This window comes from Protopterus annectens, chromosome 14.part0 (genome assembly GCF_019279795.1).
Source record: "Protopterus annectens isolate FY-2018-M chromosome 14.part0, PAN1.0, whole genome shotgun sequence".
Taxonomy (NCBI): domain Eukaryota; kingdom Metazoa; phylum Chordata; order Ceratodontiformes; family Protopteridae; genus Protopterus; species Protopterus annectens.
The window spans coordinates 1,171,068,067-1,171,087,108 of record NC_056748.1 but is presented as its reverse complement, the minus strand read 5'-3'; the positions used below and the strand labels follow the sequence as shown (position 1 = coordinate 1,171,087,108).

The 19,042-nt window shown below is 35.3% G+C and overlaps 1 protein-coding gene across 1 annotated transcript in view; it reads right to left on the bottom strand.

Annotated features, from left to right (window-relative positions):
• GMEB2 (glucocorticoid modulatory element binding protein 2) overlaps positions 1 to 19,042 on the bottom strand; it is a 2,829,650-nt gene that overhangs the window by 1,139,212 nt on the left and 1,671,396 nt on the right. The gene's annotated exons all lie outside the window — the stretch shown is intronic.

Below are 19,042 nucleotides of genomic sequence, written 5' to 3'. Positions count from 1 at the left end.
ATGATTTCCTCCTTTATCCATAATATGTTTACTTAAAGCATTCGTTGGTATTTTTCTCCTAATGTCAGATTTATGTTCTATTATTCTCTCTTTGAGTTTTCTGGTAGTTTTGGCTACATAAAATGAAGTGCAAGCTGAACTCGTGGCTAAATACACAATTTTCTCTACATTACATGTTGTTAAAATATTTATTTTGAAGGTCTCACCATCAACAGGATGTTTGAAATAGTCTCTGCCTTCAAATAAATCATTGCAACAAGAGCAATTGTAACATTTCCTTACACCTGTCTCACTCTTGACTATAGACCTTACATAGAGGTTTGTTAAGTAATGGAAGGCAGTCACAGATTACCTACCCTGTCCTGAAAATGAGGCTTCTGGGCTGGAGCCTGAGCAGGCCTGGAAGGAGTTTGTTGCTTCCTGGTGTTCTTTCTGCCATGGAAAGAGGAGAAGGAGCAGAATGTTTCCTTATAAATTGAGTTTTTGAGGGGTAATTCCTGTGGAACTTGGGGATAGGAGAAACAAACAGGTGCTTCAGGTCTTGTAACTCCTTCCCCTTCTCTTGCAGAGTTTTGAACAACTCAGTTACCTTTTTCCCAAAGATGGCAGTGTTATCCAGTAGTCATCCAATACTTTTCCCTAATATCATCAGGTAAGGGCTGTAACCTTAGCAAGGAATATCTTCTCAGAACTGAGGCAGATGCAGCAAATCTGGCAGAGGCTGCAGCTTCATCATAGCTCCATCTAATAGAATGTCTAGTGACCTGAGAAGACAAGGATATAAGGCTGGATATCTGTGTCTTGGCAGGAGAGTCTGGGATCTCAGTCAGAAGCTTAATGGCTTGTCCTAAAAGTGCTAGGACATATTTTGACATGTGGAATTGATACTTTACTGCCCTGAATGCCTGGGTAGCTGAGGTGTAAACCTTTTTTCCAAGGTGCTCCATGGCCTTGCTGTCTTTATCTGTAGGGAGAAGTGAGGTGGATGAAGCAGTTTTGTGGGTTTATCAGCTGAAACTGATACAGTGCCAGGGTCTGCTACAGGACATTTAATAAGAAATAATTTGACCCCCTCAGGGACCTTGTAGGACCTGTCAGGCCTTCAAGGAACAGGGGTCGGTGAATCAGGATTCACAGAGGCTACATTACATGCATCCAGAAAAGCTGGCAAGACTGGAGGTATAGCTGAAGGAGCAGGAGAGTCTACTTGTAGACATTCATAATATATTTTCTGAAATTCTGTCATCTCAGTGGAATCCCACTGAAAGAACTCCCTCATTTTGGAAATGGTCTCCCCAAAGGTGAGATCCTCACCTGGTGAATCTGTCTAAGCAGAATCTTCCTCTGGGGAGGCATAACCAAGGGGAGATGATAACTGAGAAACATAGGACAGAGAATCCTCTGAAGTGGAGTCCTCAGCTTCAGGTTGAGAAATATCTTGAGCCTTAGGCCTAGGGCTAATTAAAGAGGGAGCCACTGGGGAGGATGACAGTTACCTTTTTCCCAAAGATGGCAGAGTTATCCAGAGGTGCATCCAATAGTTTTCCCTAAGATGATCAGGTAAGGGTTGTAACCTTAGCCAGGAATATCTTCTCAGGACTGAGGCAGATGCAACAAATCTGGCAGAGCTGCAGCTTCATCATAGCTCCATCTAATAGAATGTCTAGTGACCTGAAAAGACAAGGATATAAGGCTGGATATCTGTGTCTTGGCAGGAGAGTCTGGAATCTCAGTCAATGGCTTAATGGCTTGTCCTAAAAGTGCTAGGGCATATTTTGGCATATGAGTTTGATAGTTTACTGCTCTGAATGCCAGGGTAGCTGAGGTGTAAACCTTTTTTCCAAGGTGCTCCATAACCTTGCTGTCTTTATCTGTACGGAGAAGTGAGGTGGATGAAGCAGTTTTGAGGGCTTATCAGCTGAAACTGATACAGTGCCAGGGTCTGCTACAGGGCATTTAATAAGAAATAATTTGACCCCTCAGAGACCTTGTAAGACCTGTCAGGCCTTCAAGGGACAGGGGGGCTGTGAATCAGGATTCACAGAGGCTGCATTAAATGCATCCAGAAAAGATGGCAAGACTGAAGGTATAGCCGAAGGAGCAGGAGAGTCTATTTGTAGACATTCATAATATCTTTTCAAACTTCTGTCATCTCAGTGGAATCCCACTGAAAGAACTCCCTCATTTTGGAAATGGTCTCCCCAAAGGTGAAATCCTCACCTAGTGAATCTGTCTCGGAAGAATCTTCCTCTGGGGAGGCATAACCAAGGGGAGAAGGTAACTGAGAAACATAGGACAGAGAATCCTCTGAAGAGGAGTCCTCAGCTTCAGGTTGAGAAATATCTTGAACCTTAGGCCTAGGGCTAATTACAGGGGGAGCCACTGGGGAGGATGACAAAGTAGCAGGTCTAAGGGCCATAAAAGCATTGAAGACGCTCTGAGAAAATGCCTGCCAGTCTGGCTGGCTCTGTACAGGAGAAGCAAAATGCTTTGTTTTCTGTTTTCTTTTCAGGGAAGGCCTAGAGGGCATAGGGGCCAAAGCAGGTCTAGGTTCATTAACATCTGTCATAGTGGAAGTCTTGGCGGCTAGTACAAGCCAAGGCTCCCCCTCACTGTTGGTAGCTGATGTCTGCATTACGTCTGAGGACATGCCTTCCACTCTGGGTTCTGCGGCTTCCCCAACAGTACCCGCTGTATCCATACTGGTAGTGGTGACCGAATGTTCCTCCAGGTTAATGTTGGCCACAGGAGGGACATCGGGTGGAGGAGGTGCAGCAACGGATTCAGGCCTACAAACTTTGGCCTTTTTCTTAGGTGGCTCAATGGGCTGACTAGACGGCCTCTCAATACGTAAAGCTAAGCTCTTAAGGAGCTAATTTTCTAAATAAATGCTGAGGGCATGCAGATGGCTGTGTAAGGTTTTAGGGACGAAGGTCTAACAGACGGAGCAGGACTTATGGTCATGCATAGGCCCTAAACAGATAAGGCAAAGCTCATGGGTGTCCCTATGGGAATCTGACAACAGCACCTGCACTTTCCCTTCTTGGAAGACATGAACCTAAGCAGGCACGTAGTGACCCAAAAGAACAAAATGTCCCCAGTGGGGAGCTTATCTTTGAAAAGATGACCTGACAGCTGGTACAGCAGGAACAGCTGATGTTCGACTGGTGGCAGAGAAGTTCTGGGGTCTGGTACATGCAGATGTCACTTTTATGGCTCACATTCCCTTAGTCAGTGTCAGACGTCCCACGTATCCTGCAGTGATTAGAAGCTTTTGTATACTGGCCGGACATTCGGGTAACAAGAGAGGAATACCCAAGGGTTTGGAATACTGCAACATAAGTATACAAGGACATCTGAACATATGAATTTGATAAAGAAATGTTTTCAGGATGGTTATTCAGCTGAATATCTGTGATGAAGGAAAAGAGGAGTGCTTACATTAACTGCAGGAGGAGCTCCAATAGTGATAGAAGTGGACAAAAAAAGATAATAATGGCAGACATGTAGTACTAAGGTGCTACTGGCAAAAGAGGAAGATTACACTAGAACGTATTTATATTCCACCTAAAACTGCTATAATACACCTTAAGTAAAGTCTGGGAGAATTAATCAGTTTTCAGTAGGGAATATTACTTATAAGCAGGGAATGGAATTTGATTTGCTTCAGGGAAGATGTGTCTGGGGGCCCAGAAGGGAAAATATAACAAAGACCGGTAGATTTTTGAAGAGATTTATGAAAATGTTTGACATGGAAGATATGAATACAGTAATAGGAGTTCTGAGTAAATTTACATACAAGATACAAAAACTGGGCTAGGCTAGACAGAATTTACATTTCACATTATCATGTGCATTTAACTGAAAGTTTTGATGCATATCCAACAACTACTTCAGATCACACACTAATAACAACTAAAATAAAAATGCAGGGTAAAGAAATAAAAATGAAACACTGGCGCTTTCCTTCCTATATACTGAAAAGAGAGAATTTGAGGAATGAGTAGTGGAGATTATTCAGGGGTTATTAGAGAAGCCAGCAATTTTGTTTGAAAATATAGCCAGGGAGTGAGATAAAATTAAAGTGGAGTTTAAAATTAGAATGGCAATAAAAGAAAGAGAGGGATGGTTAAAAGCAACAAGAATTACTTGAACTGACAAATGTTAAAGTTTTGCAGAATGGGGGAATCTCATAAAACAAAGAGAGAAACAACTGCAGAAGGGGGCAGAAAATAAAGGATTACCTCGATAATATGCATGAGTTTAGAAAGATTGCTGTTAAGCAACTGTTTTTGATAATAATGCCAGAAAACAAAAAAATAGTGTAATGACTGGGGTGACAGAAAGTAGAAAAGGTTGTCACGAAGCTTAGGAAGCCTATAACAAAAGAAGATAAGAGATCCTGTAGCAGTACTAGAAATATTCCTGAAAATTTTATGAAAGTCTATAAAGTAGAAAAATATGGAGATCAAGAAAAGGTACAAATGGAAATGTTTATGGAAGAATTAAATATTACAAGGTAGATGAGGCTCATTTACTAATAGTTAGGAGGAGATGAGACAAAATGGTGATGTCTAACCAATCAACAAGGAAGTCCCCAGGAATAGACAGTATTCCTGTGGAAGTTTGGAAGGTAGGAGGGAAAAACTGATAAAGATCTGGAAGGTTTTGTTTAACAGTATTTTAAGAGGAGGAGATGCACCAACATATTGAAAGAAAGCTCTGAAATAGCCTTCTAATACCTAAAGAGGATAAAGACCCATCAGATTCAGCTTCATGCAAGCCTGTTTATTAACCATGATTATAAAGTGTTTCTGTCTATAGTGGCTAAAAGAATGGCAAAGGTGATGCCAAAATTGACAGACATGGATCAATGTGGTTTTGAGCAGGGGAGGCAAACATAGACAACATTAACAGAACACTGATGATCCAGAGGGAAGATGAATGAAAAAAAAATGCCAATGTTGGTGGGTGTCAATGCAGAGAAAGCATCTGACAGAGTAAGCTGCGGGTTTATGAGTAGGGCAATGGAAGCATTTGCATTCTCTGATAACATTCTAAGGCTGATTAGGAGAATATATGAGAGAAAAGAGGAGAAAAATAAGTGGGTGGGCTCCTCTCTGATAATCTCTGCTTGAGCATAGGAACCAGGCAGGGGTGTCCTCTCTCCATTTTGTTATTTGCATTGTACTTAGAACCACAGGCAAAAAAAATAAGAGACTCAGAAATTCAAGGATATAATTGGTGTAGTAGTCAAGGAAAGCTGGTTCTATTTGCAGATGACATTATTTTATACCTGATAAACCAGAAAGGGATATTACAGTGCTGTGGAACATATTGAGGCAGTTTCAAATGTTTTCAGGATACAAAATTAATGATGCTAAAACAAAGGCAATAGCAGTAAATTATGTACCCATGTACGAATTGGTTCAGCAATATTAATACTTATGGAAACATGATAAAATGAAATATTTAGGAGTATGGATTAAAAATGATTCTGGTGTGACAACTAGGGATATGTGGGAAGAGACTAAGCAAAAGATAATACAAAAACTGAGAAAATGGAAGCTCTGTTATATGGATATCGATAGTAAGACAAAAGCAGTTAAAATATGTTTAGTCCTTTTAATCTTATACACAGGTCAGGCATATTTTTAGCAAATGGAGGAGAAGATGTGGAATACCAATTAATAAAGAGCTGAAGGATTTTATCTAGGAGGGGAATACTGCAAGAGTCAATTGGGATAAGCTTATTCTTCCAACAGAACAGGATGGAATGGTATTACTCAATTTGAAGGGCTATTTCAGAGCAATACAGTTAAGGCTCCTATACACAGCAGAAGTAAAAAAATATATAATTCAAAGTTGAAAGAGATGATGATGAAACGGGGGAAGCGCAAGAAAAAAGGATACAGACCTTTAAGAAAAATAACAATAATCATACAGATTATTATTATATTCATAATATAGTAGAAACAGAAAATATTCTAAGAACTAAGCCAACATGGGAATGGAGAAAGTAGATTCTGCAGATAGGGATGAGTACAATTAGGGATATAGACAATAGGCAAGAGGGGGCTGAAATTTATTGGAGAAAACTTGCAAAGGAACTAAGGTTTTGGGAGCAAATTACTACAGTGGGAAAGGTAATAGAATGGGAAGATCCCGAGAACATATTTGGATTATAGGTTAGAGATTGTCTCCCTATCAAGGACTGATATCAGATTATAGAGAAAAAGAAATAAATAGGGGGGTCCTAAATGAAAGACCAGGAGTGGTAGAGTTTTTAGTAGAATCTAGAACAGAAGTTGCCATTAAGAAAGGAATAATTAGTACAGCATATAAAATATTGCATGAGAACTATATCCATCAATTAGAGGACGTCAGAAAAGATTGGGAAGGGGGGCGTGGCCAAGGATAAACACAGGATAGCAGCAGATTTCTTCAGCTCCACCAACATAACTACATTAACAGGAAATTATTACTTCAAAATTCAACTAATGGAATAATTTTCTTTCTAAAAACGTTTGGAATATCATTACCTTGAATAATATCCAAAAAAGAAAGAAAATTTAACTAATTTTCCTGTCAGAAATCTTTTTGGAAATTTCTCTCTCATCACTTCTGTTCAGAATGAGTTCCAGCAAGGCTAACAGTCAGGATTCCAGCATTAAGAAAGAGCTTCAGACATTATTATCAACTATACAGCAACTAACAACAAAAATGGACAGACTGGATGTTAAAATTGATAATTTTATAGAGAAAACCACAAAACAAAATGATGTGCTACACCAAGATCTACAACATCAGAAAGCTCAGATAACAGGTATAGAAGAGACACTTAATGAGATGGACAACAGAATTAAGGAAGAAGAAATAAACACTGAATTCTTATTGAAACAAAACACTCACCTTCAATCCAAACTAGATGACTTGGAAAACAGATCCAGACGCAACAATATAAGGATTTTTGGACTGCCAGAAAATATAGAAGGTAATAACATTACATCTTTTTTAAATACTTGGCTTCCCAAAACTTTAGATCTGTAAGAGGCATTTTCTTTTGGCATTGAAAGAGCCCATAGGTCTTTATCCATTTCTAATACAAATAAAAAGTATCCTAGATCAGTTATTGTAAGATTTTTATCATCTTATGACAAGGAGATGGTATTAAAATCTGCATGGGCTAAATCACCTATAAAAATTAATGAAGCAACTGTGCGCTTTGACAATGACTATTCTTCTTTGGTAATATCAAAAAGAAAGGTCTTTTTACCATTTATAAGAGAGCTTAAGAAAGCACAGTTCAAAACTCATATTTTATTTCCTTCCAAACTAAAAATCTTTTTACCTGATGGCCCTAGAATTTTTGAAGACCTGGACTCTGCTTTGTTGTATATTAAAAAAATAAAATATTAGATAAAATAGAGGATATAGAATGGGCAAGTCCTTCGTTAAAAAGAATGGCAACAGGAACTTCTTGGAAGACATCAGAGAAACAAAAAAGACTAAAAAACAAATGACGTTTTATATTTCTTTGAACTCTTTAATTACAGTTTCTGCATTTACAAGAAAACCACAAATATCTTAATGATTTGTACAAAGTTATTTTAATGTGCAAGAACTGAAGTTTGTTTTATGAATAATCAAACTTTCATGAGGAACAAATAACCTGATATAAATCAACTTGTTTCTCTTTTGTGACAAAGAGACCTAAGGTTAGTAATATGATATATTTCCTTTCTTTTCTTATTTTAAATAATAGCATTCTCTTTAAACTAAACACATAGAGGAGGGAGAGGGAGGGCAGGGAAGGGGGAAAGATGAAAAGAAGGAAAAAAGGGGAAAAATAATCTATTATCTCTTTAAAATTATTTATGCTGTTTAAGTATTACTGCTATATATTATACTATGACTAAATTGCTTAAATACATGATATTAAATAATATGTCATGATATAACTGCAGTTGACTAGAACTAAAGCAGTTGTAAGTAATATGTCTCAGGTTTTACTTTATTAAAATAAACAGCAAGTAAATATCTATGTAGGTACATTTTTTTTTTTTTTTAGGTAACAAGGTTCTGATAATACTGATATGTGATTGTAACATACTCTGAATGAGAAAATGAAATGGGACACATAAATATAAGTAATGTTTATATTAAATAATTGAAGGCTTGGTTTCACTGCCATAGAGACTGCAATGACTTGTGAAGTGCTTCGAGAAGGTTTTACACTGTATAAATCCATTTGCATTCAAAATGAATGTTTATCACTTACTTTTATTAAAATTCCCGCCAGAATGTTATAAGAGAAAATTTAAGTTATAGGTATCCTCGTGAATAGTGTCCTCGAGCCGTTTTAAAAGCTTCAACATTCAGAAAATGCACAGAGAAGCTGAAAGCAGCCATTTGAACTTTGACCCCTGATTTCACACAGACTCATCGCAAATTCAAGAAGTAAACCTGTTTCAGGAAGTAGAACTGCTGTAAATGCGGTATTGTGATGAAAAACGAACTTTATGACAACAAAATGTGAGTTTTTCTTTATAATAATTTACTTAAGATGTAACTTATAAAATGTAAAAGTTATAATGATTTTAAATGGCTTAATATGCCATAGTAAACAAATGAGATAATTTAGAATGCATAGAAGCTAAAACTCATGCATATATGACTCTGAAAGCTTATATAATTGCTGCACTTTAATGCATATAGATGCTTATAATTTAAGGATATATAATATTATAATGCATTTATTTTAACTAAGATAAATAAGTATGTGCATTATTATAATTCTATTTCAGAAGAAAATGTCATGCAATACATTTTAAAGCTGCAGTGCAGATATACAAGATATAGCTGGCTTTCATCACAATGATTTATGCATAACATTGCTTTGTAGTATGTTCTTTTAACTTATATACTGAGAATAATCATTTTTATTTAAATGGTAAGAATAAGTAAGAGAAGGAAGCTTCTAGTGCATGTAGTTTAAAGTTTTAAAACTACTATCAGTACTGTTATGGCAGAAAATATGAATACTCTAATGTAAGTAATGTCTGAGTCATAATAGCCTGAGATAACAAATGTTATTGAATTCAAATGAGCATAAACATATAATAAGAACCTATCATTACAAATTTTTATTAAACTGCCAAATGGGTATCCTCTCTTTTTTTTTTTTTTTTCTCTCTCTTCTCTGCTCCCACTTTCAAGATTGTTAGAATGCTATTATGATAATGAACTCATTATATAGAATAGATGTACATAGCATTATTAAGTTGATTATAAAAGTTTTATATGATTATACGAAGCTGTTATATAAATTGTTTAAGTCTTGCTATAATAGATAATCAAAATAAATGAGTTTAACTTTAGTTAATAATAGTTAGTATTTAATTAATTTGGTGGCAGCTGGAGTACTGCTGCTTAGGATAGGGGGATAACTTGAGTGGTATTTGTACTCGAAGTTGGAGTTTTTAACTCCAGGCTGGATGCATTGTTTAATCCAAACAATATTTTCACCTGATTGTTATGTGTATATAGTTTTGACATCCACATCACATTTTATAAACTCATTGTCACTACAAATAAAAGTCAAAATCTCACAAAATTCCATAAGATTTTCACTAAATACAGCTATAATTAATAGAACACCTAAAGGAGGAGACATAATAATACTTACTTTAGTAAATGTTATTCTGATTATAAGTTTTATATGTTTATAAAAGTTAAATGGTAACTTTAAAAGGAATTTCTTTAAACATTAATGGATTGAATAACCCATGTAAAAGAGCAAGTTTAATGAGATATATTAATCTGCATATAGCCAACTTAATATTCCTTCAGGAAACACATCTCCTGAAAAAAGATATAGATAAATTAGCCACTAATAAATATACAGTCTTGGTTAGCTCAGAACACACACAGAAAAAAAGAGGAGTGGCTATCTTATGGAACAAAAATATGCCCATACCTAAAACTATTAAGTCATATAAAGATGACAAAGGAATGTTCTGCCTGGTTACAATACAGATTAATGGGAAAATATATACATTGATTAATGTATACTGGATACTAGGAATTGGCACTAATACAGTGAAACACAATCTCAATAAGATTATATCATTTTCTAAAGGAGATATTATTTTAGCAGGAGATTTTAACTGTATCCTGCATGAAAAAGATACTACTACTATAGGAAAAAGGAAAATCACATCCAATGCAAAACATTTAAAGGATTTCATTAATTTATATCATTTGAATGATATTAATAATCAGACAGATTCTAAATCATTACCATATACTTTTTTTTCTAACAGACATAAAACTTATTCAAGAATAGATAGAGTCTTTATTTCTAACCAACTGGTAACAGACCTAATTAATTCTAAGATCATTTCATGCCCTATATCAGATCATAATTCAATTGTCTTCGAATTCATGGTAAATATTACTTATAATGTTCAGATCAAAAGAATACCAGCATACCTAACTCAACTAAAAGATTATAAAGATTATATACTTACAGAGGTGCAACATTTCTTAGACTTAAACACTACACCTGACGTCTCCATTATTTACATTTGGGATGCTCTAAAATCTTATTTATATGGACAAAGTATCAGATGGTATAATAATAAAAGGAAATCTTGGGACAAGGAATTAATAGACATTCAAAACAAATTAGACTCATATAAACATAATAATAAGGAAAATATTATGGACAAAAAAGTCATTCAGGAAATAAATAAATTAAATGAGAAATACAAAGAAATTTTAACTCACAAAGTCAAAATAACATTAGAGAAATATAAATTTTTGTCTTACTCAATAAGTCCCAAATACTTACATAGACTTAAAAATAAAACAAAAAGGCTGAATAAACAAAATCACATCAAAGAAATTTTCTCTCCAAAGAAAAAGAAGAATGTCTCTAGTTTACCAGAAATATTAGATGAATTTAGAAATCACTTTCATAACATTAACCATAATAACATTAATATGGATTCTAAAGATAAAATAAAGAACTTTATAATTACAAACATGAACAAAAAACTTAATAAACAACAGACTAGATTAATAGATAAAAATATTTCATATACAGAGGTTATCACACAAATAAATAAACTTAAATCAAACAAAGCACCAGGTAATGATGGTATTATTCCTGAGATTTATAAAATCCTTCCTAAGAGTACCTATTCATTAATACATAAGGTTTTCATTTCAGCTCAAAATGAATTGTCAATTCCCCCATCCTGGCAATACACATTTATTTCACCAATTTTGAAACCCAATAAAGATCCAACTAGATGCACTTCATACAGACCTATTTCATTACTTAATGTTGACTATAAAATGTTCATGAATATATTTGCTGACAGATTAAAGACAATCATTCCAAGTATAATAGATATAGATCAGACAGGCTTTATTATAAATAGAAATACTTTTGATAATATAAGGAGAACTTTAACTCTGATTGATTATGCAAACAAAAAAAAGAAAGATTTGACACTCATCAGCCTTGATATAAGTTCAGCATTTGACTCAGTAAGTTGGGACTATTTGTTTATCTTATTGAAGTGTACAAATTTCTCTGATACATTTGTGAATTTAATTGAACATCTATATAAAGGAGCATTGGCTTACATTAAAATAGGAACATATGTCTCACAAAAATACCCATATTAAAAGGTACAAAACAAGGGTGTCCACTTTCACCATTATTATTTACTTTAATAATGGAGCCTTGGGCTAATTTGATTAGAAACAGCAATGATATAGAAGGATTCGATATAGATGAAAATACAATATCTAAAATCCAACTTTTTGCAGATGATGTTTTAATTACATCAGCAGGAACAAATTCTTCTATGCAGTCATTATTTGATAAGATGACAGATTTCAAGAATATTTCTGGTTTGATATTTAATGAAGAAAAAACTAAAATATTACCAATATACACAGGGAAAAATGTTCTCACTAATGATTTTCTCAAATACATACCCAATTCAGGTCAAATAACTTATTTAGGCATAATATTAACTAAAGATATTAAATCTATTATACATAATAATTATAGTAATTGTCTTCATAATATACAAAATCATTTCAATAGCTGGAACAATATGTTTTTTACCATGGAAGAAAGACTCACAATTATTAAAATGATAATATTCCCGAAGATATTATATATAATACAATCAATAATACTCCCACCTACAAAAATAATTATTAAGAAATTAAATTCACAAATGTTAAATTTCTTATAGGCACCTAATACACCTAGGATTGCATTAAAGAAACATACTAATAGTTGGTCTCAAGGGGGCATATCATTTCCAGACTTTAATTTATATGCTATCTCTTCTATTATAAAAGTTATAACATTGCTAATAGATCAGTCATATGTTGCAAAATGGAAGGAATATTGGGAATTAATTAGCATGCACTTCACAAAAATATCGTTAATACACAAAAATACTATTATAAACAATCCCATGTTATGGTTACTAAATGAGTTTTGTACCTCATCTATTACACCAAAATATATAGCTAGTTACCCATTAAATATTATTATTAGATATCGTAATTTTATATATACATCCTAAGTATAAGGAATGGAATTTTATCTTATTTCCTATAATGTATACACAAGGTATTCTTTTATCATCCACCTCTGAAAGAACTCTTCCAGTCACAGAGAATAATTTAAAGTATTGGTATCAGATGCTGTCTGACAATAAAATAAAAAATTTAGACTTCTTAAAGCAAGAATTTGATTTGAGAGAAACATGTTGGTTAGAGATTCAAACTTTTAGACAACATCTTACTAACAAACTTGATTTAATGTCTTTAACAGTTAAAGAATCTGTTCCAATACTGATTGACTACTTGATATTAAATTTACAACATAGGGTTTTAGATAAAGGTAAGCTCTCACACATACATAAAATTATTAGAGATGAAACCTATTATAGTTCAGGTAATTACTGGAATTATTTCAATTCCATTAATGGTGAATCACCAAAACAACAAGATAAACAATATATATTGGAATCTGCTTATACAACTACTTCTTCTATTAATTGGAGACTTTTTACCTGGAAATTTTTACATAGATCTTTCTATACACTCTTAATGATGAATAAAATAAACAATAAAGATAACATATGTAAGAGATGTACTGTAGAAATAAATGCTGATTGGGCACATATGTTTTACGATTGTATAAAACTGAAGGAATATTGGATGTTAATCAATGATTTTTTGCAGGCTCTTTTCACAGATAATTTCATAGTCTCTAAATCACTTATATTATTTAACACCCCTGTTCCTAAATGTGTTAAAAAAAGTGGCTAGAAAAATAATAACCAGAAACTGGATTTCAGATACTCCTCCTTCATTTAATGAATTTAAAAATGTTATGATTGAAGTGTGTCATATGGAACTAATGACAATAAAGTCAAGAACCATTAGGAAAACATCTTACTATAATATATGGGATACCTTACAAAACTTGTTAAAACAGTCTTAGTTTCATTAGTAAGATGTTACAGTTTAATTAATTGATTTGATTTAGAGTAGATGTCTTTGTAAATACTTTAGTTGTTTTATCAAATGTTATAACTGTTTATATGTTAACTGCTTGCATAAGATTGTTATAATATTTATTTTGTATGTTAAAACTAATAAACTTGTTTTAAAAAAAAAAAAGAAAAGATTGGGAAGAGAGACTGGATAAGCAATTCACAAAAAAACAAACAAACAAAAAAAAAAACAATGGGAGATGTATGTATGCCTCCCAAATATGCAACCTGCTTGGAAGTGGTTACATACATATTTTTATACCCCAAGTAGACATCAAAGAATTTTTTCCTCAGCAAGACAGCAAATGTTGGAGGTGTGATGGGGAAGAAAGAGGTAACTGGGAACATATTTTCTGGGAGTGTAATGAGTTGGCAGATTAAGAGTGTAACTGAGTTGGCAGACTAAGTATTGTGTTACTTAGTTACTTCTTCTGTCCCTTTTGGTGTCCTTCTAAACATTAATGACAAAGTGGGGTTTAAACTTTGCAGTTCTCCAAACAATTTAACACAGCTAGCAACCTTCCAGTCTTTTCGGACACATTTTCTTGCAGAACCACAGTCCGCCTGTCTAAGCGATATCAAATGATACTGATGCTTTTCATTTTTCCCTTTTATTCATGAATTTCATTTTATGGCTGGTGTTCTTTCTGATCATTTTAATCACCTTACAATGGTCTTGAGTTTAAGTCCAAGATGCTCCTTATTCTTCCACACTCAGCTTCTAGTTTTTTTTTCTGTTGGTCAACCATGTTCCTCAGAAATAATGGAAAATGTTTTTGATCTTTCTGGGAAAAATACTCTGCTGACAACTGTATACAGCAATTTGTGTCTCAAAGGCCTTTGGACATCCCTGGTTGCCAGGATCTGGCTGGTGTACAGTGAATAATCATTTGTTACACGCACTCTGATGTCCACAACTTTTAATACTTTTCTGTTCTGCTACAGTTTTGTTAGGAGCAACTATTTCTGCTGGTGTGATTGCATTGTTATAAACAGAAGTCTCAGCAGCTTTCTTATTGCCCCACATTTAGAGCTTACATATGATAACACCTCTTAATTAACAAATCCTGCTGTGGAACACTAGTCCAGCTGCTTCTATTCCTTCCAGTATCTCAGGTATAGCAAAACATATTAGGATTTCTCCCTGTGCTTTGTTTACTAAATATACAGTTCATTGAGGAAAAGCATACATCAAGGTATGGTTCCACTCAGAGGTTTAGACAGAAGTTTACATTTTGTACTCAGACCTTATGCTGTTGCCCCCAACACCCACCTATCATTTACAAAATGTACTCAACTTTCAAAATGCTGCCCCTATACACTTTAGAAAGGAACACTATTTTCAACTGCTGATACCTACAACCATAAAATGGCTGTGTTAGAGGTGCATTCTTCCCAGGAAAGCATATTTTGTAAAGCATTGTATAGTACAGATTGGTTCAGACAGTTCTAAACATTTGGTGCTGTTTGAACTATAAAGTTTGGGAAAGAGGATAAGAAAAAAATGTACTCATTTGATTATAAAGAGTATGCCTAGCTACTGAAGGGAGAAGTCATCTATCTTCCCAAGTTTGTCATAATGCATCAAGTAGCATACATTTGTGAGTTGGCTGTTATAATAAGTAGCAAGTAAATCTACTTTTAGAAGGTACCATATCCATATAATTTGATATAATTTGATGAAAAATCCTTGTATACTGTCCTTTAGAGTTTCATATGGGATATCAGAGCCCATGCCTTCAATCTGTCTGATAGTAACTCTTTGATATCTGACTACTTGCACTTGACAAATAACTGGCCTCAATAACTAGGATAACACACACATTAAGACCTTGTTAAAATGGCCCAAGATCCTGCCCCCCTCATCATCAGGAAGTGCATTTAGATCTGGGGTCATTTACAGCCTTTAGTTAGCCTTAAGTAACACAATCACTGAGTTGATCATATGATTTCTATACAAAGGACTGCATTTCCTCTATAGCACCTGGTTTTAGAGGTATGAGTTTGGACAATGAAATGACAATTTAAAGGCATTTTCAAATGCTGGAAGTGTGGGGTTAAAGTACTGAAAGGAGGTTTGGGATCTTTCATGCCACCAAGTTGAAATACATTTTCTTGAACTTTAACACCTCTTTGAAGGCCTGTTAAACGAGGTTTAGGATGTCACTAAAGACAGCTTCTTAAGGTGAGCCTGAGAGAATAATCATCTCATTAAAGCTGTACCCCACCGGGGAAGAAATCTAGGAAAATAAGTAAATATCCACTCACCCTATAGTCAACATCAATAAATTAGAGGAGATATTCTCTGCTTCGTAGGTGGGGGTGAGGAGTACCCTTGACACATAACATTGTAAAGATTGAAGATTAATCCTTTGTTAGGGCATGGCGCATTACTTTGCAATTTTTCTAAAACAAGAGGCCCAATGAGCTGTTTGTTTATGGATAGGCACCTGGGCCTTACAACAGCTACTCTACTAAAAGATGGAAATACCTCAGAGGGGTGGGGCCTAGATAATTTATCAAAAGGCCCTCTTGTCTATTCTTTACCAAGATGTCACTAAAAACAGCTTCTTTGTCTGAAAAGATATGAAGCCTGCATTAACTAAAGCACTGCTGGTGATTCCCTGCTGGATGAGATGAGGAAACCTATATATCTTTTTGTCTGTGACATATAGAGCTGCTTTCTGACATCTGCTCTGTTTTGTTTTCTGTTGTAGGAAATCTGCTTAGCCTCGTGTTTTTGTTCAATGTGAGAGGCAAACACTTAAATGATCTAAGCTGCACAATTCACGTTTTTTTTTTTTTTTCATTGGTTAAACTGACACTTGTGATACTTAAATTGAAATTCTGAGCCTTTGTCTTTGTCTGAAAAGATTTGAAGCCTGCATAAACTAAAGCACTGCTGGTGATTCCCTGTTGTATTTCCCACCCATTGTCCCCTTTGGTGATTTGCTTTTTAAACCTGGTGATTTTAAGCTGCCCACTCCTACTGTAAATTGAGCTTAATAAGCCTCTGCCTTTCTACACTGCTGTTGATATCCCGAATTGTTTGCCTTTCCTTGTGCTTATATTGAAAAAGTGCATTTTGCCTCCTACTGTCTGTTCTACGTGATCTGACATCATTATCTAGATAGCTGTTGGATAAAGTAGTGTATTTTTACACTTTAGCAAACAATTGCTTTTACATCAAGAGAGGTCAGTGGATTTTCCATCTAGTGCACTGGGAGGTAGCCTAGTCTGTTTAGGTTGGGGAAACACTTGAGATTTCTGAATGTAGTGTTTTACTGGTTGTAGGGCTTATTAATCAGTTTAACTGTTTTTAGTGTCTTTATAAATTCTGTACAACTGAGTAGCTCTTGGCTCATTTATTCGAAGCAAAGTACCTTTATTGAATAATCAAACTTTCATAAGCTGTTTAAAGTGCACTGCTATATCCATATCTTTAAGTTTGTTAATGGTAGCATTTCACTCTAGACACTCCTTTACACTGAGAGAACTGGGAATTTTCATCTGGTGGCAGTAGGTGGCTACCTGATCTATCTGAATTGTGAAATACACAAAAGGGCTGTAAGTATTTTTTGCGCTTCTCACTTGATTTGTACTGTTCTGATACCTGACCAGACCTGCTGAATCTAGCCTGGTATTGCTAGACATAAGCATTAAACCAGCCATCACAAATTAACAAGGGCACCGTGCACCTCTACGGCAGAAGAGTGTGGATCCAGTCTTGTCTGAGCTGGGTTTTGCTGGAGGAAGGTTCACTGTGTGCTTTCCTATTGGCAGATTAGCTTAAATGTTTTTAATTTTGATTCTATTTAAGCCTCACATTTGCAAGGTTTTGCTCACAATTAACCGGAGCTGTTATGCATTTGTTGTCCTTTGCCAGAGGTCTAGAGTGTTTTTGCTTTAATCCAAAGCATCCAAGGCAAAAAACAAGAAAATGTGATTCTTCTCCACTTTTTGAACTACATTTTACTGAATTACTGAATCTAGCCTATTAACTGTGTGCTTTCCTATTGGTAGATTAGCTTAAAAGTGTTTTAGTTTTGTCTGTATTTAAGCCTCGTGTTTGTACGTGGCAGTGCACTGTACACCAGGGGTTAGTGGTGCCCTGTATAGATGCAAACACCTTGAAACTCAGTTTTTCCCTAGACATCTGTCAGTGGAACCCTCCCCAAGCTTCTCTACTGCACTTTGGGTGCACTGAGCAGCATCTCCACACTTATCATCCATAGCCTTCAACAGAACAAGCACTTTTGTTAGTCTAAGCAGAAAAACTGGTCAAACTAGACCAACCCCTTCCCTAATACTACATATGGTAAAAACCAGCCAGACTGACATGGACATCCTGAGGCAATGTAGTAATTGTCTCATGTATACTGGCAACCACTTACTCTTAGGAAAAACAAATTATCTATGTGAGAGATGTAATTACACTATGAAACTGGAATCAATTCTCACATGTAACAACAAACCAGACATCAAACAGGTTGTCACCTTTACAAATAGAAACCACTGCATACAATAACACATACATCAGTGTCTCAGCAAATAAGCCCCTAAGGCAAAACACCTCAAAGCCTAATGTCCTGGTCATACATGACTCCATAGTGAGACACACAGATGTCCCCCTCACCAGGTTGGACAAGGAGAAGATCATGGCCAGCTGCCTGTCAGATGCAAGGATCCGTCAAATCACACATGCATTCAAGTCACTCAACAAAGTATCATTATGATTCTGTCACAGTCTACCTTCACCCAGGATGATGCCACAACATAAAAAATGATCAACTTCAACAACTGGCTTAGCTTGTGCTGTCAGTCGAGGGGGATCCAGTACCTGCCAGCCTGGGAAGACGCAGTCAACAGGCCATGCTGGTTTGCCAGGGATGGTCTGCACCTGTCTACTCTAGATTCCTGGATTTTGTCAATACAAATGCTCTGAAACAGACAGTCTGCACCCCCACTAGGGGCTCAAATGTCCTAGATACAGTACTAACCAACATGGAGGGGTCATTGCACTCTCCTCTGTGTGATGCCCTCCATGGTAAGGTCAGACCATAAATCAGTCTCATTCAAAGTAACTATTGAATCTGTCACCACCACAGGAGCAAAATCCTAAAAAAAAAAAATTTCCAAAGCAAACTACAACCAACTAATAAATCGTATAAAAAGTGTTATACCCCCTGCAATCACAGACAACAATGACTCCTATGCAGAATGTACATAAATGTCCTGTATAAACACTTAAGCAACTGTATAAACTCGGACTGGATTAACACTATGTCCTCTCAAAAATCAAGCCACCCTCGTGGACCTCAAATATAAACAGGTTATATAACTAAAGGAAGAAAGTGATGTCCAAAAACAAGATGGAACTGACTCAGCAGAGGAAGAATTCCTTCCACAGCTTGGACAAGCAAATCAGACATCTTGTCAAGTCC